The sequence below is a fragment of the Zootoca vivipara genome, chromosome 7 (genome assembly GCF_963506605.1).
Source record: "Zootoca vivipara chromosome 7, rZooViv1.1, whole genome shotgun sequence".
In the NCBI taxonomy this organism is placed as follows: Eukaryota; Metazoa; Chordata; class Lepidosauria; order Squamata; family Lacertidae; genus Zootoca; species Zootoca vivipara.
The window spans coordinates 51,640,041-51,663,102 of NC_083282.1; the positions used below are offsets into that span (position 1 = coordinate 51,640,041).

Sequence of the window (23,062 nt, forward strand, 5' to 3'; positions counted from 1 at the left end):
AACAAATGTTTGTGTACAAAAACATGTATATTATGGCAAAAGTGTGGAGATAGCATATAAAACAGGGGTCGGCAAACTAAGGCCCAGGGGCCAGATGCGGGCCCCCAGGCTCGTAAATTCGGCCCGTGCCAGGAAGCCGTAACCCGCCGCGAAGCTGAGACTCCCAGCAATGGCAACGGAAAAGGCCGTGCGGTGGTGGCTCTGCCAATCAAACATCGTACCTGGTTTACCTCAGTGCGGTGCGGGGACGTCTCTGCCAATCAAACGCCATGCCTGGTTTGATTGACAGAGCCGTCGCCGCTTGGCCTCTTCCTCCCGCCACCACCACCTTCGCCCTGGTGCTCCTGTGGGCCAGAGAGAGGAACGAATGAGCTCACTCTGCCTACCCACTTCACAAGCAGCAGCAGCGGTGGTGGCAGCAGCAGCAGCAGCAGCCCATGAGAAGGTAAGCCTTCTTTCTCTAGGCGGGGAGGAAGCCCGTTTCATGCCACTGCCGCCAGCCCTTTGGCGAATGAGGCAGTCGGCAAACCGAGAAGGCGGCTAGGGCTGGGGGGGGGGAGGGACAGGACCACTAGCCCACCTCGCAGTGTGCATAGGAGGGGGTCTGCAAACTTTTTTCGCAGGGGGCCAGTCCACTGTCCCTCAGTCCGGCCCTCCACAAGGACTGAGGGACAGTGGACTGGCCCCCTGTGGAAAAAGTTTGCAGACCCCTGATATAAAATGAATAATTTTCATGGAAATTGCTTGCATCAGAGGCAGATCTAGCGGAGCATGACGGGTTTGGTCACACCGGGAGCAGAGCTTCTGGGGCACCGCAGCAGGAGCTGCAACTTTGAAGTCCAATGAAAGGCAAGAGGCAGAGGGCGCCAGATTTTGGTGTCACACTGGGCACCACTGAAATTTGAGGTACCAAGGTCCGCCACTGCTTGCATAAATAAATGTGTGCATCAGGCTCTCTCGTATTTTGGCACTGCCCTCCCAGGCCAGGGACAGGGGTGCCTTCTGTCCTCACAAAGCCTCTGAGCAAACTGAGATCTGATTTTAAAAAAACATGCTAAAAAGAAAAGGCTACATAACTCGATGCTCTTTAAATATATTCCATGATTATGATGTCTATTTCGCATCCCTATCCAGATTGCATCCGGGACAGGTGCCCCCATAATTCCACCCTGCTAGTTGCAGTTCCAAGCCATTCTAACACTGGATTGGGGGCAATCGAGAAAGAGGAACAGGCTGTGTGGCTTCCTAGAAATCTTTCCAGTGAGGAAACCGTACTAAACTACAACGCAGACCTCAGTTACAAATACATTCAAACCATACACAACCGTAACTGGCTATAATAAAATGCATAAACTAATAAATGATATTTTGTCAATATTCCTTTATACAATGTAGTTACCAACTGAAGAAGCCCATCTTGGGCGAAACAGGGATGTACCCGGGAACCTTGTCTTTCCTTTTCCTATGGACAGTGCCTTTTTGCTGAACCTGGCACCATTGGACACATCTGCTGCCATCTCTTGGACTTGGGCCCACCGCGCCCTCTTGCCAGTGAATCCACGAGCATCTAGTCTACACCTGCTGCACCTCTTCTCTTGGGGTACTCCTTCAATATCTTACTCGTTTGGACTGCAATCTTCATTGACACTTTAAGTTTTGGGGCTGTACCCTCGCCTTTGACATAGTTTGCTTTTGCGTATATAATAATAAGAATTTCTGTACTCATTCTGTATTAGTTTATGCATTTTATGATAGCCAGTTACGGTTGTGTATAGTGAGGAAACCGTGGCAGAGTTATGTGAAAAGTGTGAGATGAGACAGCTGAAACCACTGCATTCACTGTACTTCTCCCTCCTCCCCCATATACGTCAATACTTTCCTACCTTGGCTCTGAACATATTCACATTCTCCTGAACAAGCAGCTTAAATCACAAAGCAATATGACCTTTCATCTCTATATTGCCACTTATTTTCATATTTCTATCTCCTTACTTGACAGACAAATCAAACTGCTATGCACGCCAATGCTTTAATAGCATATTCTACCTTCTCCTCAGGAATAAGTTATACTGAATATCTTCTAGCACAACGGTGGCCACTCAGAACACACATGCAAATCACCATTTATATACTGGACTAATGTGTGTGGTCTCTTGTCTGTTGTCTCTCTCTAGTGGCTGGATCTGGTACCTATCTGGCATTAACAATGCCTATGGAAGTCTGTTAAGCACCTGAAGAAATCAACCCTTCCATTCATGAAGTCATGTGTAGTTTGCTAGAATTACATTCATACTGGAAACATACTGCGCAGGCAGTGGTCTGTCACTATTTGAAGTCATGCTGATTGCAACTAAGCCAATGGAATTATTGTTCTCTCAGAAACTCAACGTGTGCTTCTGTTGCTCATGCGTTCTTGCTTTAAAATGTTTGTTTTGTCAAGACACAGACGATCGAGTTGGATTATGGTGTTTCCAAAAGCAATGCTTTAACATATGAACATAAGGAGGACAAGCTGGATCAAACCAAAGGCCCATCTGGTCTAGCATCCTGTTCTCACTGTGCCCAACCAAATGCCCATGGGAAGCCCACAAGGAAGACTTCAGTTCTATCATACAAATGCCAGTGTGGGGTCCTATGAAATAGAGCAGACATGAAACTCCACAAAGGATAGATAGCTAAGGTGTATGGGGCAGATTGTGAGGAGCATTAATATGAAGGTAGAGGTTGCAGGAAAACATGATCTGGAACTGGGTAGGTGGTATAGTAGGAGATCCGAGCCAAGTAATCTGGAACCAGGAAACAGAAATAGGCACTGGGACTCAAGGTCAGAGACTGACTGTTGATCAAGCAAAGATTGAGGCTTGCGCTAGAAGTACCATATTTACTCAAATGTAATGTGCAGTTTTTTGGCCATATTAGGTCATGAAAATTAGGATGGGCCTTAGATTTGATGGCGCATTTACATTCACCAGCAAATACTTTTTTTGGTTTCAAGGTTTTTAAAATTGAGGTGCACATTAGATTTGATGGCGCAGTACATTCGAGTAAATACAGTATGCAGCAAGCCAGGAAGTACCAATGGGCTGTTGGGATGGGCAGAGCCAAGTTGCAACCTGAGAGAGCAGTGCTAAATCCATTGATTTTCTACTCTGCATCTACAAGGGAAACCAGGACACAAATGAGGAAGTCACCATTCAGATCCTAATTGATCCTAACAACCAAGCTAGATCCAGAATCAAAATTAGGTCTTCACCTAGTCAAGCACACTTTTTCTTTGCTTATATTTTATTTCAACTACAATGCGCCATCTCTCTCTCTCAATGGCATAATCCCATCCACATGCCCAACCACTTGCAGCTGGGATCCTCACTGATAAAGTAGATGGTGTCATAATGCCTTAGAAGACAGAAAGGCAAGACTACCAAGTCAATAGGCTTTTATTTGGACTGAGATTTCAACTCAGATTGGTGACTGACAGAGACTTGCACTGGAAAGCAGTTGCTGAAGACTCCCGCAAGGCCACTCCGAACTTGAAATCAGTCACCTGTGAATGAAACACATATGTATTTTTGTTGATTGAGTGCTATATAAATCATGTTAAATTAAATTAAATATGCAACCTTTTTATAAATCATAACCATTTCCCCCTCTTTCATTTTTGTTCATGATCTATAGCTTCTGCTTCAAGACTTGCAGGTTTGATATATTCGTTACAACTTTTTTTCTATGTAGATAATGCAAATAAATGAATGGAAAAAGAGACAGATTTATTTGTTTGTTTGTTACATTTCTGAATCACTCTTTCTCCTAAGGGAGCCTAGGGCAATGTACAATAGGGTATAAAATACAAAATAATATCATAAATAAAGCATAACAATAACCATTATAACTATAAAATAACTAAACAACTCAGAAACCTCAACGCGCATAGTACAAAAAAGCATCTGCAGCTGTTTAGAAAAAGGATCACTTGTGCAATGCCATATGTGGCCATTATTGTCATGCAAACAAGCATGGATAAAGAGCAAGCCTTCTGAACCAAATCAGTGATTCCTCCTGCCCATTGTCCTGTCCCCGACTCTGGCCATTGTCAGATGATGTGCTAATAAAACGTTCTAATGGGGAACCTGTGGTTCTCCAGATGTTGTTCAACTAACTCCTATCAAGCCCAGGCAGCATGGCCAGTAGTCCAGGGACAATGGGAGTTGTAGCCCAATAGTTCAGTCGGTAGAGCATGAGACTCTTAATCTCAGGGTTGTGGGTTCAAGCCCCATGTTGGGGAAAACATTCCTGCATTGCAGGAGGTTGGACTAGAAGACCCTCATGGTCCCTTCCAACTCTACAATTCTATGAACATCTGGAGGGCCACATGTTCCCTATCCATGCAAGAGAGGAGCCTATTCCATGCCATCCATTCCAACCCTCCAACAGTGAATGGCATAGAATATAAATGTGAGGCATGAGTATGCTATCTTCACGAAAGATGCTGCAGATCATTCTTCTCTTGTCCCATCACAGGAGAAGTTCAAAGTCAAAGTATTGTTAAAAGAGAGTTTCTCCAGGAAGCAGGAGCCTTAAAGTCAAGGCTGTAAGCTTTCCAACTTTGTCTCACTGTTCTCATTTTGGAGTAAAGTGAGTTTTAAAAAAACCTAACTAACTAACACCTTACTTACGTCCGTTGTTTGCGCTGAAGAAGAACATTGTCAGTTGCCAAAATTGCCATGGAACAATTTATTCACAAGTGTGCCTTTCACCCAATATCAAAAAGATACAAGGTTCTCCCTCTTGGTGGGATTCTTTATGTTGCAGCTCCTCACAGCGAAGAGATGTGTGCTCACTCTCTACCTATTATGTAAAAGAAGAAAGAGCAAATGAATCTTTTATGGAATCCCGCCTAGCACTTTACTGAAAAGAGCACTGTAATGTTGCGTTTACCCATCCATCTCTGAGCAAGCAAAAACTGATGGGGAGGAATGGGGGGGGTTGATTAATATGAGATTTGAGGATCCTCTTGGCTCTCACCATTGGTTCTTTTTGAAAACTAATGAATCAAGGCTGGAGGATCAAAGGAGATGATGTTCAGTCTTACACTAATTAACCTTCCCAGCAACAGAGGAAGCTAGATGAGGGCGGGAGAGGACGTGTCACCATAATACTTTGCACGGTGGGAAAGCCTGCACTCAGCAATTAGAACAATTTTCAACTCTGCTGCTGATTACTTTGTCATGTTCAAAGAAGGGCAGATCATGGTCTGCCCAGGGCTCCATGCATATTATATATAAAGGGGCCGGCTCCCACCTACTTAGGCAGTGAGAGAAGATCTGATTGCTCCCTGCCTTACATAGCAAGGGAGTTTTTAAACAGACCATATAGTTATGGAGGATGCGTGATTGACAGGCGCTAACACTACCAAAATACCTGAGATGCAATCAAGGGCTTGCTGATTTTGTAACTGCACACGTTTTAAGAAAATTGATTGATGTGTAATAACTTGTAATGCTTCAGAATCCCTCCAAAAAAAAGAGTACCCGCGGTTGCTGAACATAAAATATGGTGATGCAAGGCATGATTGTTTACTTCTGTTCTGATTTCTAGGAGATAGTGCAACACTCACTTATTCAAGAAATCTTTTGAGCAATAAGAACTGCTGGCCTGTCTTTAGTCTGCCATTAACAACTAGGTGAGGCAGTAGATGGAAATAGTTTTTTACTGATATTTTTGTATGATTTTCATTGTTACTTGTATTGCGGGGGGGGGATTCGTGTTAAGGTATGTCAACTAGGCGTACTCAGCAAATCTGCTGGGTCTGCATTTCAAAGTGAATTCACCTGATCTACACTCTCCCACACCTGGGAGGTTTTCTCTGGGCTGTTGCCAGCAGGGAGACCACTGACAGCACCTCTGTCCACCTGCACATTTGGAACAGGGAGCTCCAAGCTCCCTGTCCAATGCATGGCCTAGTCATCCTGGCCAGCTGCTGAGATTAAGGTGAGGGTTTATTATGGTACTTTGAATTAAGTTGGTTGTTTTATTTTTTTAAAAAAAATCATATTACTGTATTAGACATGAGAACCTCACCTTCAAACCTTATTTTGTGGCTTCGAGTAGGTCACTCTCTCACCTTCCTTTTATAGGGTTGTTGTGAGCAGGTCAAGTGATAATATAGCAGGGATGTCCAACTCCCAATAGACCACGATCTACCCACAGTATTTAAAAAACTGGCAGTGATCTACCCATTGTCGTAAGAAAAACAAAAAAACCTAGCAGTGATCTACCCAAAGTTTTTTAGCTTTTGGGGGGAAGCAAAAGTTGTGGAGCTTTTTGAAGAAAGGCAAAGTTGTGGAGCTTTCTTAGAAAGCCAAAGTTGTTGTTTTTTTGTTTGCTTTTTTGCTTTTTTCTAAGGAGATCGCTTGGGGGGGCAGAGATCAACCAGGATCTACCAGGAACACCCCGTGATCTACCAATAGATCACGATCTACCTGTTGGACATGCTTGATATATTGCAACACGCCTTGAATGCACAGCAAAGGAGGAAAAAGAAACCTAAATAAGATCAAGCAAACGTCAGTATGGGTTTGAGACAAGCTCAAGATGCTACTGGAAAGCATTTGCCTGTTCCGGCTGCCAACCTAGACCATCATCCTAACAAAATTTCAACCCCTGCCGCCGCCCTCCATGCACACATGCCTTGAAATGGGTCTGGGGTCTGGCAGCCTTGCATCCATCTCATGTGGGGAGGGATGTCAGGAGTTGGACAGGGCAAGGCTTAGAAGAGGTTGTTTGTGTTTCTTTTTTGTAAGCCCAGTGCCCACTCCTCAGCTGGCATATTCAGAACAGACTTGGCACCCAACCACCTGGATCACAATGCAGGAGCAGATGGTCATGTAAAGGCCTTAGAAGGAATTTATTTTGGTTTTGGCCCGCTAACTCGATTGACAAATGGAAACAAAGGCTTTGGGGGATTTTTTGCCTAGTCTGTGCTGTGCTCTGGGGAAGGACTGTAGCTCCATGGAAGGCTGCATGCTTTGCATCCAGAAGGTCCCAGTCTCAGTCCCCAGCATCTCCAATCGGACACCTGTCTGAAGTCCTGAAGGGCACCTGCCAGTCAGCACAGATAACACTGAGCTGGAGGGACCCCTGTTGTGACTCTGTATAAGGCAGCTCCCTAAATCTACTCTGGAAATTCGCTCTCAGTGCAGGGCACAGGGTCAAAACAACATTTGCTTTTTGGTCACAACGCAAGACGGTGCTGAAAAACTGAACCTGAGATGAGGAAATATTTTGGATGCTTTAAGAAGGAGCCATTTATTGCTCCCATAGTTCAAGTGATAAATCTTTGGGTGCACGTTCATATCATTAACTCTCAACCCAATCTATAATCCATGCAAATCTGATATTGTCATCACCATTAAATTACCAGCTCGGCAGAGACTGGATTCTGATTGTGCAAAGTGCTAATATGGTTGGCCTGATCGGTGTTTAACAACATCTGGAAAGCCACAAGTTCCCCATTCCTGCTCTGTGGGCTTCACATCCCTTGAGAATGGCAGTCTGCATGTGGAGGATACGTGCACAGAGAAACTTCAGTATGTTCACATTTGATCTGTCTGCAAAATAGTAATGCACAGTCATGTTGGCTGCTTGATACATTTTGCCACTTTTGTGTGCCCACGTTCTCTGGCTCAACATATTTCATCTCACCCATTGGCCTTTTAGTTCATTAAGCAACAGCCACAACTCTCTGCTGGCAGACCTTTCAAATTGGGGAAGAGTTCTATATCCAGATTAAGATGATCTAAATTGCTAATTTTGATGGATATGAGTTGTGCTGCGAATGCTTAGTTCAGCTCGAGTGAGAAACAATCCTTGTCCTAAAGCCTTACAAATGAGACACCCAAGACAGGTCAAAGAAGCATAATCATTTCCCATCTTAAAAATGGAAAACCAATGAAATTAAGCGGCTTGCCCAAGGTCACGCATGGATCCAAATTTAAAACAAATTGAATAAGTTTCTTTGTGAGCTGGGAATCGTTTGTGTTCTCTGATCTCCTTGGCTCAGAGCTCAAGGAGCCATGCTGTTACAGTAATAACATGAGGCCAATAAGACTTATTAAGCCCTGGAGGGATTCTTTGCAATGCCCAAGCCACAGAGCTGCCTAATAAGCAGAGAATGTTGGCCATGCTAATGTCATTAGTGGTGCCATTTGTTTTAGGCTAAATGTTGTACAAAGCAAAATCCGTTTTAATCCCAATTTAGAACAGGCTTGCGGCTGTCACTGGGGGCATTTTTTTCCCCAGCCTATTTTTTAAAATAATCTGTTAGGCATGCCGGTTGCCAAAATTCTACTAAGAGCTCTATTCCAGGGCCTTATGCTTTCCGAAAGGCTTCTGCACGGTGCACGGCACGTGCAAACAGAGAGAAGGGCTGCAATTCTTGCTAGACAAAGGAAACATGAACGGTGTATTGTCGTTTGAGGAATGAACCACACAGAGGGCCAAATTCAGCCTAATAGCAAAATGATAGTGGGCATCAGATGTCACCTAGCACTGTTTCCATATCAGCATTACATTAGAATGCAGGTGACGGACCCTGTACTTTTCTGTAACTCTGTCAGGGGAAGGGACTGCAGCTCAATGGTACAAAAACTTTGCAAACAGAAGGTCCCAGTTTGAATTTTTAGCATCTCTGGTTATGTGCCTGAGATGGGAAAGAGCATTTGCCTAAGACCCTCAAGAGCTAATGGCAGTTAGAGCAGACCATACTGGGCTTAGTGGAGAAATGATCTGGTATAAAGTTGTTTCCCATGTTCCTCTGCCTTACTAACCTGTCCTTTCTTGCTCTCACCATTGCTAGAAAGGTCATTTTCAGATTTATTTGTATTACTAATTTACTCTGGCAGAAGATAGACAGAGAAACTCAAATGGAACATTTCCTCTGATTCAGCTTTAAAGAGCAAGTTTTCGCTTGGAAAGCTCAGGGCAAAAAAGAAAACGCAAAATGCTTGGGCATGGAGCGTTGAAGTGCAGACCTCTGCGTGGAAAGAGCAGGGCAAAAAGTAAGTGTGGATAAGCTCTTAGTTGAGTTCTGAGGGTAATACGTTGAGCAGAGGTGGCTCACTGGCATCCTCCAGATGTTGCTGGATTCTAACACCTATAAGCTCCAGAAATCATGGCCAACAGCCAAGGATGGTGGGAGTTGCAGTTCAACAACATCTGGAGGACCACAGGTTAGCCACCCCTGATTTATATAACTTGGTGGACAAGGATTGACCCATAGGCTCACCCTTCTGCCCCATTTGTAAATGATGTGTTGTCTCCAACATGTATTGGCAGAAGCCTAACAACCTTCTTTTGGCCAAGAGGAAATTATGAATGAAATCCATACTGAAGCATGCACATGTGCAAACACACAAACAGAGGGAGGTAAAGATTTAGCAGCAAATGAATAATTTAGACCTCAAAAGAAACAGGCACTGCTGTTCTGGTATGAGTTCACAAAAATGAAATATCAGCAATAGACATACCCTCCTTGCAGTATCATGCTCACTTTGGACATCACTAACTGGGGACGGTTCAGAGGAGATTGATGTCAGCTCCATACAATCTGTTTATTTAGCATTCATCCAGATTTGTTTGCCCAAAGTTTGCAGGGAGGTTAGGCGACATCAGTTATTTGTTGCACATTCATTCTGATTAATTTGCTAGGAGGTTATTCAATGTTGTATGAAACAAGTGTTATCCCACACTTTCCAGTACATCTCCCACCACTTTCCTTATTGCAAAAAGACTGATGGGGCAGATTTGTTGCACAAGAGCACCAAATCAAATTAATTGTGCAACCTGAATTTGCCAGTATGTAATTGAACCCCAGCAGAAAATAGCAACAGTCTGGAAGTGCCATAGCAAAGCTGACATACAGTAAATGCAGGAATCACAGCCTATGAGAAAATGACAAAAGAGATGCAATAACCAGGAGTGTTCGCCCTTCAGAAGGTCCATTCTTCACCTTTTTTGATGATAGCAGAGAAGAAACAATGGCTGTAGATCGGAAGAATATCAGCTTAAATAATAGAATGAGGGAAGACTATTTTTCTGCCCACAAGAGCTGCTGAACAGCAAGTTGAGCCACCAATTATTGTTTTCATCAACAGCTTTAGAGAAGCAGCAAATGCTCAGAGAAACATCAACCCAACAACATGTTTATCAATATCTGTACGTTTCTGCATTTCACTTTCTTCTGACCTCACTGTTCACAACCTCCCCGCCTTCCAAACCACATTTCTATATACCCGTGCAACTCAGGATGAAATTTATGCATCTGATAAGGTGGACTGTAGTCCAAGAAATCTTATAGGCATAATACATTTGTTAGCCTTTCATGTGCCACAAGGCTCTTGATTGTTTTTACCAGCCAAAAGAAAAGCCTTTGACTTATTTCATTTTGCTTTGTTGCAGAAGAATGGTGTACACACAGTCTTCTCAAGAGGCTCTGTGATTATGTTATTCCAAGGATATATTTCTAAGACTGCCGGATTGGGGACTTGAAGTGAGCTTGATGCAATTCCTGCCTTTTCGTTCCATATAATTTTGGATGAATCAAAGAGTTTCCCATCTGTAAAATGGAGCTTAAAGCATAGTTTATCTTTTGCATTATAAACACATTTGGAAGCCCTGCCTGCGTTAGACCACAGGATAAGCTGGGGCCTTGGAGTCCTTTACATCATATAAAATGCTCTTATATGAGAGAGTGAGCAAATTATTGAGCCAGGAAATTCCTTTTCCTGCATGCATCTCACTGCAGCCCCATCTGTTATTCTACATGTAGCTGGAGGGTAAGTTGAAAAAGAAAAAATGTGCCCTGGTTCCTTCTACTGACATACAGCACTCCAGAAATGTGATCATGTTTGCAAATGCCAGATATAATGATTTCCAGAGGGGAGGAAGAAACAGGCACATTCTTAGAGCTCACATTTTGAAATGTGTTGAGGGTTTTTTAAACTTCCAAAATCATTTGGTAATAGTAAACCATCTCTATTTTTCACTCCTTTATGAAAGTGTTTGGGGGTGAAATTAACTGTGACAGATAGCAAGCACATGCTCTCTCTGCTCCTGACATGACGATTAGAGAAAAATCTTTCACATATTAGCGAGAACAAATGCTACCAAGGAGAGGTCTAATCACTCATATTCCAGTCCCTACATTTTTCAAATGTTATTACAATGAACTTCACTTCTTTATAGCTTTGCAGCCTTTAGAGGCTGGAGAAGTGGAGGCAGACCTACTAAGGGCAGGTTTTTCTGGTCCAGAAACAGCCATAGCTGGGGAACTAGTGAACAACTGAAACTGATCCCACAGGTTGATCATCATCATTACTCCAGGGACCTCCAACAGGCCTGGACTAGATGTAGCATCAGGTTCAGCACATATCTGAGCAATTTTGACCTCCAAGTGTTTCACAAATCTTTTGCAGCAGGTTATTGAATAGTATAGACATCTTGCTTTTGGGAAGACTTCAGTTTTGGACATCTTGTCTTAACCACAGCTTCTCTCTGAAGCCCTTCAGGATCCTGATTTGCCCTGCCTCCATCCCTTTTCTCCCACTATGCATTACATGAATCCTCTTTAAAACAGCGAAACACTTGAATGAGTCCCATTATAATAGATATTTTAAAAGGTCAACTCCCACTGTGTTTGATAAACTACTGCAGTCATTATCTGAACAGCACAAAAAGATTGTTTCAATGAAGCAAGCAACATTTACATGTACCTCCTGTATTTTAATAGTATGTTTTCATTAAATCTTGTATTAGCAAGCATCGGTCCATAGCAGATTCTCAGTCACCGGAGTTTCTATGCTACAATTCCTCATTCCTACAATTCCTCATTCACTGTTTATATGTGTCTGTAGAGGTACATATAGTTGAGTGTTCCCCTATCTCACAACTTCCTGCCTCACTAATGGCATACACATGAACAGTATTGCACCCAATATTGAAGGGATCCTGTGTCGCATGTACCGGTATGCGCAGCATCACACACCTGTGACATCACACATGCGCATCGTCGATAGGAGGCTGAGCATGCAGTCCAGCGCTGTGTGGCTTCAGTGGCCAATGGCTCCTCCTCCCTTGTGCTCAGGAGGAGCCAGCCACTACTGCTGCATCATACATGGCTCAGCCCCCTGCCAACAAATATTAAGAGAGCCAAAGACACCTCCACCCCTAGGAATTGGCACCTGTGCATGTAACACGGGCCCTTTGCCATCTTGGAGTGCAATGGACAGCACAAAAATTCCCAAAGCAACTAGATTGTTCTCATACTGTTGCCTGAAGATCTGCCACTTTCGCTGGTTTATTTAAAAATGGCCTTTACCACTAAACTCATCTAATGGGCTAGCAGGGCACATGTGTGGAGCCTACCTGCTGAGTTACCTTGACCTCATTTCCTTGATCGTTAGAAGCCGTGTTGTCAGAAAGAAGATGCAGCAGATAAAACTAATCTTTTACTATCTCAGGCAGCTTTTCCCTGGTGTTTGCCCATTTGCAAAATTGTTCAGATCCGCACAGGAAAGCTACTGCATGTTGCTTTGCCAGTGCCCCTTTGCCAGTAACTGAAATCCAATTAGCTTTAATTGCTACGTCGTCACTGATCCGTTCAGTAGGACCATGAGAATAAGGCATGGACCCATGTGAGTACTTTGCCTATTGATGAAGCAATGGTGTCACACAGACCTGGCTCCTAAAGAAGCACAGCCATGTTTCTTGTATCTATTATGTCATAATGAAGTCAATATACCTATCTTCACATAGGATGATAATTTCAAGGGCACATGCACACACAAAAAACAATACCATATCAGCTCACCATGCCTGGAGAAAACAAAAATGGTTGCAACACAACAAGAATCCTGGTTTATTTAGGAAGCTGCATCAGGCTATTTGTCCATTTAGCCCTAGTATGTCTATAAGGGGTTCTCCAAGGCAGAGGCCTTTTTCATATCTCCTGGACCTTTACCAGGGATTCAATTTGGGGCCTTCTGCATACAGAGCACATTTGGTAAGTCTCTGAACACCTCAGAGGCAGTATGTCTCTGAATACCAGTTGCTGGAAATCGCAGGTAGTGAGAGTGCTGTTAGCACTCAGTTTCTGCTTACAGGCTTCCTACAGACATCTGATTCACCACTGTGAGATGCCCTTTGGCCTGATCCAGCAGCTTCTTATGTTTGTTTGTAAGTTTTTACATTTATACCCCATCTTGTGAGAAATAATCTCACAGCCAAAATAAAACTTCAAGCTTTGCTAGACAAGCAAAGGGTTAAGACACATGGAGTTCCCCCCTGTGTAAATTCCTAGAGAGAACACTCTGTGAGGTCATATCCCCTGCTTTCCCTGCCAGGAAAAGTAAACCCTTAGTACAGGCATCCCCAAACTGTGACCCTCCAGATGTTTTGGTCTACAACTCCCATGATCCCTAGCTAACAGGACCAGTGGTCGGGGAAGACGGGAATTGTAGTCCAAAATATCTGGAGGGCCGAAGTTTGGGGATGCCTGCCTTAGTACTTCCTTCATCCTCAGAGTTCAGTTATTTCTCTCTCTCCATGTAACTGAGGTAGGTTAAGGGACCTGATACACGCAAGAAATGTGCAACGCCACTGAGCTATGGAACCCCACTTTGTCACTGAATAGTTGAAGGACAGAGCAGCAGGACTCCACCAAAGATTTCCCTCCAGTCTGAGCATTCATTGGATATGGTTGTTCAACCAGCTGTTGGCCCGCCAAACAGTAGTACTGTCCACCCCAGTTTTACCATCTTGACAAGGATATTTCATGTGCAAGAGAGGACTACGCACAGAGCATGAACTGCAAAGTCATCATATTGCAGTGCAAAGCATAAAATAGTGAAAAACACCACTCAGAATGGGAATTACTGCCAAGGCCACTGAGAAATGTTATACATGAACACCTGGAATTAAGTTTTTTTTTAAAATGACAGGGTGTTGCTGCAGAGGGTTAATGCTGCTGGCATTCAACTCTTTTTAAAAAATATTGCTGGATGAGCCTTTAAGTGCTGAAGTTGCAAGTGGGAAGAGAGACTCTGAAGAATAGCCGTTTAAGAGAGAGACTACAAAAATGAGGTCACAGACATGAGGAGGGAGATGTGCTATCATTAACAGAATCACATATAAACGTGCTAGCTGCTGGGAGTCTTGTATTTTCCCAGATACAATTGCAGCTGGATCGCTGGGAAAAACTGATGCTCTCGCCACAGAAATGGATCTTTGAGGGAAGGCATATTGGTCTGTGTGAAACTTGCCACTATTGTATACCAATAGCTGATTACTGTATATCAAAAGACTCTGAGGCAAACAAAACTTAGCAGCTAAGGCTGCAACCGTAAGCGTATTTGGCAGGGAGTAAGCCCCAATTGGACTTTAAGCAGAGGCTTGACAGGCATATGTCAAGAATGCTTTGATGGTGTTTCCTGCTCAGCAGGGGGTTGGACTGGATGGCCCTTGTGGTCTCTTCCAACTCTATGATTCTATGACTCCGTCAGAGCTGCTTCTCAATAAACATGCTTAGGAGTGGACTACCCCTCTTCGATGGGGCAGAGCTTCCCACTCCCAAGGCAGCAACAATAAGCACCACACAGATTCTGCTCTAACATGGACCATGACTCCCCTGACACATCCTTGCAGAGAAAAGAGCGGGTTGCCCAGCAGGTGTTTGTTCCTCAAGTCAGCAGCGATATGGCCTTCCAGCAATAATGGCTTGTGTTTCTTTTGGAACTTTTCCATAATTCATACAGTGGCCTCCTCTTAGCCATCAAATATTTATGCCCTGGTGATGCTTAGTAAGAAACATATTCTTCCTTGGAGCATGGCTGAACATTCAAGGCTAGCATGGATTTTCCTTTGTTCAAGTCATTATGTTCAGAATCGATTGAGCTTGTCAGGTGGATGGGGTGCGCTTCAGGAATGAAAAGAGCACAATATTTTCCCTACACGCAAAGAGCAGCTGCCTGATTCTGCTTTTGCAGTCTAGTTCCCCTTCGACCACACCGAGGAGATAAGAATCCTCTCTTTGCAGCAATAAAACACGGGCTGGGAGGAAATGGCCTGCCAATGTTCTCCGCACTGTGGGTGGGAAGATTCAGGGGACATTTTGCTGAGTATTCTCCTGGGGAGAGCTGAAATTCTTCAACATTCAAGAAATCAAATTTTCAAAAATTATTCAGACAATTCTTTTCTGAGAATCTTTGGCTGGGCACTAAAGATAACCACTCTTCTAGAGTTGAAGAGCCTTTGAAAGACGGAAAAGGCTCTATCTCCCTCTAGTGACCAAATGGGCTAGCCTTTGATGGCTCGATTCAGAGGTCTGCTTCTCACACGGTTGGTTTGGCAAAGTAATGCTCTGCAAAGCTCCATCAATTGTGAAGGGCCACTTTGCTCAAAGGGAAGCCTCCAGCCACCCTGTCCAGTGTTATGAAAGAGAAGGCAGTGGAATTTGCTGCCAAGGAGTGTGCTGGTGGAGTCTCCTTCTTTGGAGGTCTTTAAGCGGAGGCTTGACAGCCATTTGTCAAGAATGCTTTGATGGTGTTTCCTGCTTGGCAGGGGGTTGGACTGGATGGCTCTTGTGTTCTCTTCCAACTCTATGATTCTATGACATAGCCTTCTTCCAGTGCACCCAACCTGCCTTCAACTTCCTCCTGGTCACTTGTGGGTCATAGTGCCTGCTTTTTTTCTCTGCTGGAGGTTGAGTCTTTGTCAGAGGGGTCGAAACAAATCCTTCCCTCCTTGCAGCTCAAGCCCTGCATCAAAGCATTCATTTAGTTGGACAGATAACATTGTCCCATCAGCCAGCCTGGGTTTCGTACATCCTCGGGCATCTAGATCTACCACATTGTGCTCAATGAGACAAAATCCATCCCACACCATGGGGTTTGGGGCTGACCTTCTACTGTGCCACTGCTAACCCATTGACAAAAAATCCTAGAGTGGCTGTTCTCTGTGAGAATAGGAGGGGGGGTGAAAGGAAGCAGATACAATAATAATTAATGCATGACCCATAAAATCCCAGTTTGCAGACGTATGCTCTTGCTGGGCAGTTAGAAGGCAGTGTTTTAAAATCCCATCCATTATTCATAGAGCAGTGCCATTTTAATAGTTAAACTTGTTTCCAATTAATTTTTAATTAAATCCACTTTTTAAAAAACACAACATTTTGCCTGAAGCAAGATCCTCTGACCTACTGTGAAATCATAGCCTGTTGTCAGGACCAATTCACACATTGCCAAATTCCTACGCAGAAGATGCTTCCATGGAATAGAGATGTGATTTTTAGCATATTTGTTTTCCATACTTTCTCAAAGGACTCCAGAGTTACCCTCACAGCTCCCATGCAAGGTAGGCTACACTGAGAGAAAGTGACTTTTCCAAGGCCGACCAGATCTCCTAGATCCAAGTCCATCATTGATGAGGACGCTGCCATCTATATACTGGTACAAAATGCTTTACGAAGAACATGCTTGACAAATCCATGTCGCAGAGGACTTACGAACATTAAAAAGGCATGTGGAAAACAAAGAGGAAAGGGGTGAAATGGAGTCAGGAATAAACAGGGAAAGAATATACAATTATTTTAAAGACAGGTATTTTGGCTTAGTTGTGATATAGTATTGGGACCAGTTAGTTGTTCCAAAAATGTCCTGGAAAAGGTCAGCTTTGAGGAGAGGGTAGTGGTCACATAGATGTGTTTTGGAGGGCAGTTCCGGGCATAAGGGGCAGGAAGGTAGGAAGGGTGGAAGCCGATGAATTATATCCAATGCAGCACCAAGCAAAATGTTCTGTCAGCACAAAGAGTTCTTGCACAGCAGAAATTTCTCCCTCCCTTCTCCCCCTGAGTGCCCCCTGAATCCATTCTGGGGTTCCCCCAACCCTCTGGTGCAGATTTGTGGGTGGATAATGCTGGGCACACATGGGTAGAGACAAAGGGGGAAATCCCTTGTGGGGGAGGTACTCTGCATGTACTCATAGGCCCCCAGTGCCATTACATTACGCTGACATTCCCTGACATTGAAAGCAGATTCAGGGGCTTAACACTGATGAGCCTTGGCTCAAAAGTATGCCCTGAAAATGGGGTTGGCATCTTCTGTGACGCTGAGTAGGAAATGAAATTCTTACCCTTCAAAACTGCATTCCTAAGTGCCTACTCCTCACAGGCTTAGTGATCAGAACAAAAACGTTATAGTGTCTGGAAGATAAGTCCACTTAGCAGCTGCAAAGCAACTCCACGCACTAGAAGGGACCAGCTTAGCAGCAAATTCTCCTCTTACAAAACTCGTAGGAAGGCTAAAGCTCCCATTTGTTTTAGCGCATAGACGGCAGGACCAACCAGGTTATGGCAGAGAATAGAAATGTACACACACAAAATCCCTGACTTTGCTATCAGAAGGCTACACCATATCTATAATGCTTAAAAATAAAACCTGCTTTGAACAGAGCTGAGCTGAGCTAAAATGACACCATGAGTTTAATTACTCCCATCTTGTTCAGAGCGATAGGAACTATAATAAAACATGGCCCAGATTTCACGGTTTTTCACACCATAAGCCAATTAAAAACTGCCTCTGACATGAGCCCTGCTGCAATTAACCAAGAGCAGACTTGCACTCAAAGGACATGTGTAAACAGAGGGCAGTCGCAAACCCATCTAGCTCGCTCCCCTATCAAGCAGCGAAGAGCTTAAGCGACAGCATCCTAAAAGAGAGGCTGCCTGCGCTGGGGGTTATTCCAACAAGAGGAGTGGGAAGTGCATCAAGTCCTCAACACCTCTAATGCAAAAAAAGATCCAAGACTCAGCAGTTGTGAAACCAAAGAGGGACAGATCCGTCTAGCATGCTGCGAGTAGGACAAGGGGGTGTGAAATTAGACAATGCCACAGGCGATACAAGAAAAGAGCTTGATGGATCAGTTTTCCTCCTGAGCAACGGAAAATGATCTGGAGAAACTGATGCACAGGGAAATCCAAAATTAAGAGCCAAGCCTTGGCAGGTGCCTGAAGCTATTTCATATAGCTCCTGTTCCTGTTCTGCCTTGAGGCCGAGATTTGCAGAAGTGAAAAGAAGCCGAATGCAAACCCAGGGCACAGCTTGTAAAACTCAAGGGAAGCAGAGAGGCCGGGGGATGGGGAGAGAATGTAGGTGCAGCAGCAGAGTACTGTGTTCTGGTACTCTAACCATCACAGCAATAAGAGGAGCTAAATAGCACCCTACATTTGAAAAAAGGGTGTCTTTCCTCAGCAACCAGAAACACCATAACCAGACACTGGAGAGACCTGTCAGAAGTAAGTATGGACCAATGGTACCAAACAGTATGGGAAACAGCCTTACTAGAAAAATTAACCAATAAGCTGAAACTGACACGGGGACAAATAGAAGAAGATGGCTTCACCCCTGTATGGCTCCCTTTTATCACATACACAGCCCAACAAGACAATGACAAAAATCCACCAACAGCATGCAAATCAATATGGCTAACCTGATCCAAAACTCCCACCCACCCCACTCACACACGAAACAAAGACCACCACAGCCAACCACAAATGAACAGCCATATCCTAGGCCAACCCAGCACCTCTCGCCACCAAAGGAACACAAGCGAACAGCAGAAAACCTACACAAGCAATGCTGACAAAAAAACCCACATATATTAAGCAAAATAGAAACATCAATACCCGATCCCACTCCACACCCACCCTCCCCCCATCTACCTCTCTCCCCCCTTTCTTCCCAATGTCTCAATAAATGAAACTGATTTGTAAAAATGTTATGAGAGACATTGCACATATCTTTGTAAACCAAGAAAACCTTTAATTAAAAAAAATAGAAAAAGCATGTCTTTCGTCAATACATCTTGCCCAGGTGAGATGCCCTTCAAATGCAGCAGCAGACTTACAAGAGACCCTTTTCCATAACATGATCCTGCATCGCTGACGGCTCCGTGCACCCAATGTAACCATGCAGTAGGACCTTTCCTATATAGCTGGCACCCCTTTCTAATGCAAAAATAAATCCTTGATACACCCTGTCCTTGTGGTTGCATGAGCCACAGGTACCCAAGAGGCGTAACGCCGAAGGACCGGGAGGGTCATGGTCCTGGATGCATAATTTTGAGGGGGCACGAACTAGGCACCCCTCTACAGACATTGGCTTCTGTGGGGATCCTGTGGGGATCCTTATCAGGTGCATTCTGGTGGGCCCCATCCCAGGCTCCCCGTCCTTCCCTGCCTTCCCCTGGGGGTCTCTGGGCCCCAAAGCCCAGCTTGGCCTCACTGCCATGTCTCCAGCCCCCTTGCTGAATGGCTGCCCAGCCAGTACTCACTCTCTCCTCACTTGGCACACTCCCTAGACAGTGAGTGGGCACAAATGGAGGGAGGTGGGCAAGGGGCGACCCCAGCATGGCACTCCAGCCCAGCGCTCCTCTCCATGGGCCTCAGGGGGGGGGGGTTCACAGGTCAAACCATTCTATGAATAAGGTGATGGAAAAGGGGGCAGGTTTGGAACATAACCATGCAGACAGCCGCATTTGCAAGATGGGAACTGAACATGGAAACAGAAGCTGATAAAAAAGAACCGTCAGAGATGGCATATGTTGTTTTTAGGGGCTAGCTAGCGACACCTTGGCTTGGAAAGAGCAGGAGACGGCAACTGGATCTGGGGAAAGAAGGCTCAGCATACCATGCCAGAAGGCCTAGCAGTGGAAGCCAATGCCAGAGAAAAAGGTGCCAGGTGCCAGGCAGACTGACAACAACTAGAAGAGACAGAGACACCAGAACCCCCCGGGACTGCTAACAGAACAAGTCTGTGCCGTGCAGAGGCGCCAAGGTGTCACTGATTCTTGTCCTTTAGCTTAGTAGTGTCAACATGCTTTCTAGTCTGATTGATGACTCAGGAAGTCACAGAGCAGCCCTGCTCTACTGCGCTCTGATCTCACCCACGAGTCAGTGCATCAGCAGGAGCAGCTGCGACCAGATTTACTGAGGGAAATATTACCGCAAGGGTCGCCTGCTTCAGATGCCTTTGTCTGTATATGTCCTGCAATAAGTTACTCCCTAAATTTTTTGAAAATCATTGCAGGAGTCCGGAATCATAGGGAGCAATGTTATTATGTGGGACAAGTGAGAGCGTGCTTCCCAAAATAAACCCCACATGAAGCCATACCAAGAAAGGTAGTAATCCCGCCTTCCTTTCTGCCACCAACATTTCCAGTCCTGGCATACAGTTTATACACTATGCACACTGTGGAAGTGCATTAGGTGAAAGATTTTGATGTCATCCCATTCTTGACAATTCCGCTTTTCATTCTAGCCATAAGATTCAAGTTTCCTGGTGTGCCAGGTTCTAGCAAGGCATATGCAAGGCCAGCTACCTGCTGATTTCCTCCATAGACGTCTTACCTAACCTTGAATTATTTTTTAACAGGAGACATTTTCCCCTGCCCAGTGTTTTTCTGCTACTAATTTTTAAAGTCAGTCTTTTGGGCCCAAATTAGATGCAGTGTGGAATAGTCATGATTATGATTCTCCTGCATTAAAAAGATAGGTGCAAAGAAGAGATACTGGTTAGATTAGGAATATGACACTAGAATAGGTAGGGTTTTTCTGATTAAAAAATTTTCTGATTAAAATTCTCTTGCCTGTATCTACCAGTAAACTACAGATGGCAGTGAGGGTTAATTGGAAGAATGCTACAAAAACAAAGGATTAATCTCATTCTTCAATGCTATGTCCTGATTCAATTCAAGGGTCCCTGTGGCTTCCATTAAACAAGAAACAACAACCCATGTCTTGTTAGGTTCTTATTAATATGTATAGTGAGTACACAGTGGAATCGGCCTAATCTCCAGGATTTTCTGCAGAGCAGGTGCCAACACTGGACATTCAGTCCCAGGAATGTGATTCTTCTCATTTGGGGATAATGTTTCTCTTCTTCCATCTTGCCCTCTGCAGGCTTCCCATCTATCTAAAATTAGGTTGTAAGCTCTTCAGAGGAGGGATCTGTCTTCCGTGGTTGAATGCAAATGGCACTTCTAAGCTAAATCTATTCCTAAATTTTCCATACAATGGCTTTGAGACTAGGATCAAGCCCATCTCTACCACTCTACACAGGGCATCGTTCTAAGGAAACACACTCTTGGCTCTCCTACCAGATGATATCTGCTTTAGCCCTTAGAACAAAAACCAGCATCTATTGTCTCACAACTCCATGCACTTTCATCTGTGGCTCCTTATCTTTGGAACTCATTTGCCTCCAGCCATTCATATGGTCTAGTAGTTCAACCATATGAATCTTCTCCAACCTGGTGCCCTGCAGATGTTGTTACCTCCACATCAGCCTCAGTCCGCAAGTCCAAAGGGAGTTACTAGTTCTATAACATCTGGAAGGAGACAGGCTCGCCACGCTGAAGAACTGCATGAAAAGTTGGCTCTAGCCTAGGAAAATATAAATCTGTTCATTTTTTGAGGTGCCACCAGAGTCCTTGTTGATTTTGCCTTTTCACAAGTCTGTTTCAAACCATAAATCTGAAACTCTTGACTGTGGCAACCAGTTGCTATTGAAATGAGGCTTCAAATATAATAACATGAGTCCAATTTCAAACCCAACCTCCAGGACCAATGTCTCTCTCATCTTCACATTTTGTCTTTCCAATTGGGGCTATGTTGTCTGACAAAGCCAGCCAGCATCTCTCAACAGGGAGCACTTTTTTCTTTTCTTTTTTTCTCTGGAGGTCACTTGGAAAGAGCAACAGCTCCTTCTAGAGGCCCTTTGCTAATAACACAATTTGACCCGTAAAGCACAGTACAAAAGGCTTCCCAGAGAGAGGGAAGGAAAGATTTTGCATGTGCTATTAACAATGGTAAATAGATTACAATTCAAGTTACAAAATCCCACAAGAACCTTTGCATTCTGTGGCGCTTCCAAGCTTCTTCAGATTCTGTCGCAGCATTCCTGAAAGCTCGTACATTCAGAAAAACCAAAGGAGAGTTTCTTCAGTGTCAGGGAAGTTAAGTGATTGAATACAGTATCTATGTTTTTAGCTTTGCTGAACCTCCTGCAGCAAAATAATAGTAATTTTTTAAAAAAAGCTCCAGAATCAGATCAAAAGTAGAATACATTTGAATGATTTAGTTAAATCAAAGCAGACAAATAATGGGAACATAAATGAAATTTAAGAAAGCCGTATATATATTTTTACATATTTATTTATTTATTTTATATCTTATCTTTCCTCCCAAAGGACCCCACTTAACAAGTGATAAAACAATAAAAACATATTGAAAACATATTGAAAAAATTCTAATTTGTATGCAGACTGGGAAAGATATTAACTTCAAAGGCTAATTGAAAGAGGAAGGTCAGGGCCGTCTTTAGCAGATGCGGCACGGGGTTTAACCATGGATAGTGTTGGGATGGCCGTAGCTGCGCACTGCCAGTCATCAGGGGCACAACTCTCCCCCATGCCGCTGCGGGAGAGCGATCCCCGCAGAGGCTTGGGAGTGCCTGCCAGCCATATGGTTGGTGGGGTACAGCTTCCATCCTAAGCCTCTGCGGGGATTGCTCTCCTCCCGAGAAGGCTAGGGAGGGAAGCTGCACACCTGCCAGTCTTATGGTTGGCAGGGCGCCACTGGTGGGCGTGCAGGGAAAGGGGAGGCCGTCGGCAAAGCCGCGCAGTTCCCCCACTTGCTGGGGCACTCCTGAGAGGCCAGGGCCCTGGCGCGACGCACCACTAAGCCCCATGGGAAAGACGGCTCTGAGGAAGGTTTTCAGTAGGCACTGAAAAGACAGAGAGACTGTGCTTGTCTAATATTCAAGGGGAGGGAAATCCAAAGGGCAGGTGCCAAAACACTAAACGTTTGATTCCTACCTTGCGCAGAACAGACATCTTGATGGTGTCTGCAAGAGGCTCTCAAGTGCAGCACAGTGATTGGTTGGGTATATAAGGCGCAAGATGGTCCTTCAGGTATCCTGGTCCCATGCTGTAAAGGACTTTGCACATCAAAACC

General features: G+C 44.4%; 1 long non-coding RNA gene across 2 annotated transcripts; it reads right to left on the reverse strand.

The window, feature by feature from the left end:
- Nucleotides 1-3,294: 3,294 nt before the first annotated feature.
- Nucleotides 3,295-23,062, reverse strand: LOC118088681 (uncharacterized). 2 transcript variants are annotated; one of them, XR_004693042.2, is made up of 5 exons: nt 22,924-23,062; nt 21,957-22,110; nt 9,971-10,038; nt 4,674-4,845; nt 3,295-3,544 (listed from the first exon to the last, which is right to left on the reverse strand). It is a non-coding gene; the product is annotated as an uncharacterized LOC118088681 (long non-coding RNA). The 2 variants fall into 2 exon arrangements; XR_004693043.2 differs by lacking the exon at nt 9,971-10,038 and having other exon boundaries at nt 3,297-3,544.